Source organism: Eptatretus burgeri, unplaced genomic scaffold, assembly GCF_056783735.1.
Source record: "Eptatretus burgeri isolate ZD-2024b unplaced genomic scaffold, Ebu_testis_v1 Ebu_testis_scaffold_180, whole genome shotgun sequence".
NCBI classification, from domain to species: Eukaryota; Metazoa; Chordata; class Myxini; order Myxiniformes; family Myxinidae; genus Eptatretus; species Eptatretus burgeri.
In genome coordinates, this window is record NW_028222130.1 from 22,501 (window position 1) to 31,578 (window position 9,078).

Below are 9,078 nucleotides of genomic sequence, written 5' to 3' on the forward strand. Positions count from 1 at the left end.
CAGTTGAGGATTCTGTGTTTGGGGTTCACAGATCTAAGAACGTCCACCCCTTGACACACATTATATACTTGTACACCTCGGACTTGGCCCTCGAGTGTCCACAAAGGTGTATTATCTGCTTAGTTTTGTCTTTTGTAATTCCTGTGAATAAAATGAACCTAAAATCTCTTCCCCTTCCAAATCATATATTTTATAAGTCCAAGGAACTGTATCTATTACATCAACAATTTTAAAAAGTTCTTTCGTCCATCGTTCAGTAAAACCCTTTTCAAAATGAGATTTCCACCTATATATTCTTACGATATCACCAACTTTGAACTTAGGTTTTCTGACATTAATCTCTTTTTCATATTTTAATTTTGTAAATGTTTCTGATGGTTTCATATTTGTTGACGTGTGAATCGTGTCATTATACTTATCCACAATATCCTGAATAAAAGATGACCATTGTTGTGAACCGAGTTGTGTGAATTTTTTATATAGTCTCTCTTTTAAGGTACGATTAAAACGTTCAACAACAACTGCCTTCCCTTCATTAAAGGTACTGTATAATGTAATACTGTTATTTTTTAGAAAATTCATAAATGTCTTGTTATAAAACTCTCTACCCTCATCAGTCCACAATTTTTTAGGTTTTCTCTTACTTTTATTAAATATCTGTTGAAAAGCTAACATAAGAGTATTACCTGTTTTGTTTTTTAAAGGGACAACCCACGCATATCTACTCCTCAAATCAATAACGGTTAAAGCATACTTGTACCCCTTATCATTATTGAGTTCAATCAAATCAGCAGACCAGATATAATCAACTTCCTTGGAATAAACTTTCCTTCTCTGAAACTTTGTGAATATTGGTTTATGTAATTCATCAGCTAATTGCTCTTCAGTCTTAATGGCATCATTAGAGCCTATAAGTTTTTTGAATTTCCAAGTCCAAGTTTCAATTTAGCACTAATCATCTTCTTCACGATGAACCTATCAACTTTTTCTCTCAAGGTTGGATTTTGTATCAGAGACAAATTATACAACATTTCTCTATCGGCTTCATGCTTTTCTTCCAACGTTGTGGTATTCCCATAATCAATATCGTGTCTCATGCACACTTCATCAACTCTATTGATTGGTTTACTCCAGGATTTAGGATTGTCTGCCTCATCTAATCTTTTATCCAAGTTTGTGCCTGGACCACAGAAAGAATACCCTGGAAGATGTAATTCCCCTGGTATTCCAGTAGTTGTAAATTTACTTCCTGATAAAAACTTTTGTATATCTCCTCCGAGTTTGTGTTTGGAGATAAATTGATTTTTTTGAACCACACACCGAACATATACCTTTTTGTATAACCCTGTTATTTTTACTTTTAATATATGAAATATTTTTAGTATTAGTTTTCTTTTTACATTTGAGACAATAACTCATTTATTTATGAGAAAAATTCCTGCAGAGTGCAAAAACCTTTTTAGTTTCCAACATGCACATTTGAATCTTAATTTTTAAAACATAAAGAATCCTTAGAAATGCCTTCACTCTCTCCTCCATTTATTTAAGAAAAAAAAATGAAAAACTTGAATTAAAATCCATATCTTGTCGATGCTAATAGTCTTGTCGAAAGTATTGCAAATAGACTTGTCAATTCTTTGTTTTCCTCCTCGGTAGGTTGAGTTATTTTCTGTAATACCACCAATCTTTTTTGAATCTCACTGGTTTCCATATTTTGATATTTATTCATTCTCTCTCTCTTCTCTCTTTCCTCCTTCTCTCTCTTCTCCTTTTCCTCCTTCTCTTTCTTCTCCCTCTCTCTCTTCTCTCTTTCCTCCCTCTCTCTATTCTCTCTTTCCTCCTTCTCTTTCTTCTCCCTCTCTCTCTTCTCTCTTTCCTCCCTCTCTCTATTCTCTCTTTCCTCCTTCTCTCTCTTCTCCTTTTCCTCCTTCTCTTTCTTCTCCCTCTCCTCCTTCTCCTTTTCCTCCTCTTCCCTCTCTTCTTCAACTACTTCCTCATCCCTTACTATCCTTGAATCGTTTACACCCCATAGAATATTATACATATATTCATCAGGATTTCTTGTTATTCCTGTATCCAAAATAATTTTTTACAACAGGAAACCAATAAAATTTCTTTTGAATTTCTAAAAGAGCCTTACCTTTTCTTAACCTTATAATTTTTTCATTATTTAACATTCTAATTAAATCTAAAGTTGTCGGTTTATCAACATCAGCATAATGCCAATCTTTTATTGAAAATACCTCATTCTTATGTTGTAGAACATATTTATTAAAATAACGAATACCCTTTTCTTGAAGGTATGCTTGGACACAGAAATGATAATTTTCTTGAAGCCTTCTTGCTGTCATTTATGTATTAGAAATATATGTTAGAATAATATTATGGCACGAAACACCTCCCCATCTTCCCATAGTTAAATCATTTTGTATTTCCTTACTTATTATATATAATCCTGTTTTTTTCTGTTTTCATGAGATAAACAAGGGCAAAACCATTATTATATTTACCCTTATTAAATTCTTTTATTTGTTGTTTACTAATCGTGGCTCCACAAAACTCATTCTCGATACCAAGTGCATAATATTCTTCCTTACGAGACTGATTTAATTGTTCCAGGTCTTCGAGGTTAATTTTAAATGACCAATTATACCCTAAATCATTCATATCATACCCCCATTGTTCTATTCTCATACAAACGATACGCCCTTCTTCATAAAAATTTATTTTAATTCGAACTGTGAATTCTGTATGACCTGGAGATAATATCAACACTTCTGTATCTTTGGAATACACAGCCGTTTTATTTAAGTATATATATTGTGATAAATCGCTTAATCTCACCAAGTCATTCGCGTCAGTCGGGCTTGGATAATTTTTTAATTTATGAGCATTTTTCATGTTAATATTTTTGTTTATATTATATTTATGTCGTTCAGCCTGTGCCTTTGTATAATAATTTGATAAATCAATATCCAGTTCTTGAGATACACCAAAGATAGAACCATCTTTACCAACATAAGTCATTTATATTAGATTAAAAATAATATCATAAAATTTTTTATTTTTGTTGAGTTTAAATAACACATATAGACATAATTGACCACAACACTTGGAATTTAATTCTTGGACTTGAAATGTTTGATAAACACCATTCTGTAAGAATTTTATGACTTCAACAGGTGGTGGAAGACCAAAACTATCAAAATAATATTTGTCTTGACTATTAAAAATACAAACCCAATGAGAACCGTTCCCATCATTATCTTCTAAGTTCATAATAATATTCTTTGTATCTTTCCGCACATTTGTTAATTCATCTCTCATACAAATAACCACATTATGAATTTTTAATTTCTTACAATATTTGGCAAGTTGTAAATTTGATGTTGTATTCTTTCCAAATTCTTTCAACCACTCATCAATGCTCATTTATTTATTAGAAAGATATAATCCATTACCTCTTTTCGTTAATTTTACACCTGCTTGTGCTATAGAAGAAAGCATATCTCCAACTAACAATCTCGCTTTATCAGGCAGACCTTCAAGTTTTTCAGCAAAATCTACAATTACACCACTTCCACTAATTTGTTTCTCCAACTCTTTGTTATGTCTTTCCAATTCTTTTTGAGCCTGGAGTTGAGCCTTCCTTTCGTTGGCAGTTTTGACCGCTGTTGAAATACCACCCGTCAATGCTCCAACCGCACTTAAACCAGCAAATAAAGGAATTAGAAATGGGAGAAATCCTCCACTCGTCTCTCTTATTGAATATTTTTTCAACATTGGTTTTGTCATTTTAATTTTAAGTGAGCCAGTGTCATTCAAGATTTTAACCTGTTCTCTTGTGAGCAAAACATCAATTCTTACTGCTCCTTTTCTCTGAATTGTATTAACGTTAATCGTACAAGGCTTTTGATTTTGAACACAAGATGATAGTTTATGAAGATTGATTTGATTAACATATACCCCAGTTGGTACTTTGCCACTCATTTATTTAACAAAAAATTATGTGAGACTAATCATCACACCATTATCTGTATTAATCTGCAATTCTGTTTCTTCCAAAAGCAAACAATATGTATCAACTTCTTCACTCTCTCCTCTTTCAATGTATAGGGAAGTATCCACTCGATTAGACTTTATAGTTTCCTTTTGAGCGCTCAGGTCAAACGCATAGATTGTATACAAACTTTTAAATGCTGTCATATCCAAAATAGGTTCTTTATTTCCATTACTTTCACACACCTTTTGGTAAGACTTGTATGCTTCAGCAAAATCATTTTTTCCCAATTAATTTCCAATCTATCTCGTGGATAAAATGTTCCATCTAGAGAAACGTGAAGTTGTTTCACCTTAGCATTATCACTCAATGCATTATTCTTATCAGTCGCAGTATCACCATCTGGCTTTTTAAAAATCATCCACAGATATCGTGGCTTTCCTTCCAGAACACCCAAATTCCACGTGTAAGTAGTTTGGTTGAGTTTAACGTGTTGACATCTTCTTTTGAGGTATGATACACTGAGTGGTTTCTTTGAGTTAAGTCTTCGATTCAACATCTCTTCTGTTTTAAGATTAGGAGTATATTCACTGATATACCAACTCATCTCCTCAATTACAAATTTATTCTGTTCACCAAAAGCACTACCAACACCAAAAAGCAATCTATTTTCATTATCATTCCTTTGTAGTTGAAATCTAATTTTAAGACCATACAGAACTTTATCATAATCACAAAATCCAAATATACCTTTAAGAGGAACTGCCACAGTAAAACTATTTTCTGCTTTTGTATCATCATTATACATTCCTTTCCTTTGAATATATCCAGGGTCTGTGTTTGTTCCCGTTGACATATCAGGAATAAAACCTTCGACAGACCCCTTTCCCATTCTATCACTGAATGTATAGAGTGTAAATTTCATCATTTCAGATACAGCAGAGACATAATCAACCGCTTCAACTTCTTGTGTTCCAATATACAATCGCACACTATCAAACATTTTCCAGAAGAAATCATTTACAAGTGTAGCGTTTGTGTTATTCCCAGCCTTAGTGAATTTAAATTTACACAACAAGAAACTTTCGGAGAGATTCAAATAGGTTTGTTGATTATTTATTTCAAAACTTTTTGTACCATTTGTATTCCAGTCTGTTCCAGTTATTGCATTTACCTTGAAGTAATCTTCTTTTTTAGTGGAGTTTGAGATAATAATAGTATCATCCAAATCATAGATACTATCAATTGCTTCCATACTTGTATTTATTTAGGAAAAAAGATGTTAAAACTTTTGAAACCCTGATCCAAGTATTTGAATTATTTTCTGTCGTTCTTGGGGGACAACTGAGTTTTACCTTTCTTAATTTCTTTTATTGCTTGTAATTTATGAGATTCCTTCTGAGCATCTTTTATACTCTTTACAGCACCTGCTACATTTCCCACAGCAGAAGCAGTTGAACCAATTAGGTCTTTATGTTTAAGAATAGTTGAACCAATACCCATGAGAGTATCAATTATCCCATCTCCTCTAAATTGATGTCCGACACCCTTTTGTCTCTTAGGTTTATAGTATCCTCTACCAAGATACATACCTTCACCCTTGTAGTACGGGGAAAGGAACATCCCATCCCCTGTAATTATTTTATATTTTCCCAACTCGTGTTTCCTCACAATAACCATCGTATTTATTTATTGGAAAACTTCATGTAGGTGAATTCTGATGGATATAACTTCTCCATTAAAAGAAATCACACGATTATCTTGGTCGGTTATCCTAAAATTTACTCTGTGTATGGTTTTTCCTGACACAGGTAGACAAACCAAATTTTTAGGTTCCATATTGAATTTATAACCAATTGGGGTTGAGTATGCGCTGAATGAAAATATTGTATTTGTTTTTTTTCCATCATTATAAGCACCATCAATCAAATCACAGTGAATTAACACCGAATTTATTCCTGAGGATATTTGAATGACATTATCACTGTAAAACGTCCCATTAGTTTCAATCTTTTTTGAGGAGAAACCCAATAACTCTCTAAATGAATTATCAATTGTGAAATCAACCTTGTAGTTATTTTTAACTTTAATCGTTGATTTTGAAGTATGTTTTTGAATGTTTATAACGATATTTTTTGGTTCATCACCCTGTTCTTTCATAAGACGAGCAATTTCGGAAGATATTTGAGAAATCTCGTATGCTCTGGGTGAGACTGTTATCGTTTTGTATCCACTTCCCGGATTATAACTAAACTTGTCATTTTTCTCGGTTATATTAAATAAGGTATTATAAGTTTCCATGGACAATAAAGATGCCTCATATTCTTTTGTTGTGTCAAGTTGTAGTGGGTATGGGAATGAAGATGTGTGGTCGCTTGTTGTGAAATTAAAACTCAGGATTGTGCTTCTCATCTTATTTAATATGAGATAAAATGTCTTTATATTGAGATTTATTAATTATTTTCATGTTTATCAACTGGTCTAAAATGGCTGATGCTTCATTAAAACAATTGTTATTTCCAGCCTTCTTACTGCCTAACAACAATAACAGTCTATTAACTAATTGCGATGGGTCATTTGGAAGAAAACTAATACCTGAACCAAGGATACTTAAAGCCTGAATAATGTGTTTCTCCTTCTCATTCTTCCTACTTTTACCAGAAAGAATAACCTTATAATTTAGAGTGTTCAGCAAATCAATATATACTCTATCATCATTATTTTCCATATCCAATGGTTTATCAATATACTTTGATTCATCCCTCACAGTTGAACCTTGTCTTCCATCTTTTGTGAGAAGAAACATTAATCTCGGAGTTAGTTTAACAGGGGGTTGAGCAGAACTTAAGAACCTTAATTCATCATTAAATATCAATACCTTTTCTTGAACAAGATGAAATATTGCTGGTTGTTCTGTTGGAATGAGTCCTGCTTTGGTTTTTGAATCCGCTGAATATTCATTGTTTTGAACAGCATTCACAATATAATCAGGCGGTTGATTAATCTCTTCCAGTTGTTGAAATAAACCTTCATCATATTCTAATTCTCCAATATGCTCTAATTCTTCCTCCGTCATTTGACTGAAATCTTTTAACATTTGGAGCTTTCTGGGAGTATATTCTACTGTGGGAACTGTGGAAACATCTTTCATTTTTTCTTGGGAAGTTTTTAAAAGTGGTTTAAAAAATTTCTCTTGTTTTCTTTCAAATACTTCTTCGCCCGTTCGTTTCTGTCTGCGTTTCTTCTTTATGTCTTCCTGCTGTTTTACAACTTTTGAAACCAACTCTTGATGTTCCTTAAATCTTCTTGCTCTTTCTTTTGTATCCATTTATTTATTGTAAAATATCATTTAATGAATTGTAAAGATTAACAGGGAAATTTTCCTTTTCTTCATCATTCAAGTAGATGTGTTCAAATAAATCCTTTTCTCTAAATATTTCATCAAATTCTTTATTAACATTAATGCGAGTTGTAATTTCTTCTTCACTAATCCTTGCATCTCTGCTTTTCATACGTTTGCGTTGAGTTTCTTCATCAACATCAAAACCGAATGATAAAATCTTCACCCCGCTCAGATATTTAATAATTTGTCTCGTTCCTTCTGGATTAGTTTCTAATATCCCAACACCACCAGATTTTAGTTTCCTTAACTCACTCTTACAATGTGAATATTTTGTTGTACCAAGAGAAACCTCCTCAAATATTTGTCCTTCATTCCTCAATCGCATATGTTCCTCCACTGAAATATAGTGATAATCTTCACCTTTACTTCTCCAGGTCTTATTGCTCTAGTTGTTGTTGATACAATGCATACCACGGGGTGTTTTTAAGTAAATTTACAATATTCTCATTTGTACTACACAAGAACCTTGATTTATGAAAGTTTTTTCCAGAAGCAGATTTACCCACAAGATTTATAATAATAGTTGTCATTTATATATGTAATTGTTTATAAAACAAAAAATATATCCCTTAATATCTCATCTTGTTTCACAACAATATATTTATATTTTTCAGTCGTGTGCTTCATGTAATCCTCAAATTTCTTTTTACTACATAATGTAGAACAATTATCTCTCCAAAAATTATTGATATCTATTGAATTTAACTTGAATAAAATAAAAGTATTAGCATTGTTTCTGATGGAACGACGAGGAAGTTGAAAGTACGATTGACTAAGATAAATACAATTACAAGAAGAATGTCTCCCTCTTGTGTAGTAGCTGTCCATTACCGTTTGGTTTCTCTCATTAACACAATCATCAAAGATAACGAGGTTCTTTTTTGATTTATCCAAATCTTGGGGAGACGGTATATCATCCGTATTATCACTAAGAATACAAGTTATAAGATTTGATTTCTTTTTACATCTCTGTGTATCACAAAATAGTTGAATTATATCTTCAATGTTATAATCATTTAGGTTTTTTTGACGTTTAAATAAACCGATTATATCTTCTTTTTGAAGACCAGCATTAAAACCTTGTGAGAGTAGTTGATACTCTGGTTGAAAACTCGACTTTGTGAAAATTATTAAATTATCATAATCTAAAAAGTTGGGAGTGAGGAGCATTTTTAAAAGTAAGCAGGTTTTTCCACATCCACTTGAACCAACTATGAGACATCTTAATGAATTTGGGAGATTTTTATGGTTGTTAAATTTTATCTTATTTTCCCAAATAGGTAAAAAATCATTCATTTATATATTTGAAAAACAGGTTATTTAATTTATTATTGGCTTTTTTAGAAACTCTATATTTTATCCTAAGTTCAGGTTTAATTTCAAGATAATCCATTATTTTATTTATGCAATATCTTGTGTTGATATTTCCCTGAAAATTACATCCATGAATAATATACAACAACAATCCTTTGAACATTTCTCTTATACGTTCAGTTTCTTCCCTTGTAAGGAAAGGTGTGTTATCACCCTCATACTTTACATTCATTTCTCTAATCAATCTTGTAAAGTAATTCATTTTTGGTGTAAATCTAAAAGAATTATTTTCCTTTTTATATTTTTTATTATCATTAATTAGAAGATAATCACAGAATATACATTGTTTATAGGCTTTTGA

General features: G+C 31.8%; 1 protein-coding gene across 1 annotated transcript in view; it reads left to right on the forward strand.

The window, feature by feature from the left end:
- LOC147007420 (uncharacterized) overlaps positions 1-397 on the forward strand; it is a 2,721-nt gene extending 2,324 nt beyond the window's left edge. The window contains exon 3 of the mRNA XM_085867170.1: positions 1-397. This exon is cut by the window's left edge and continues 792 nt beyond it. The gene's annotated coding sequence lies outside the window, so the exon portion shown is untranslated.
- Positions 398-9,078: the final 8,681 nt, after the last annotated feature.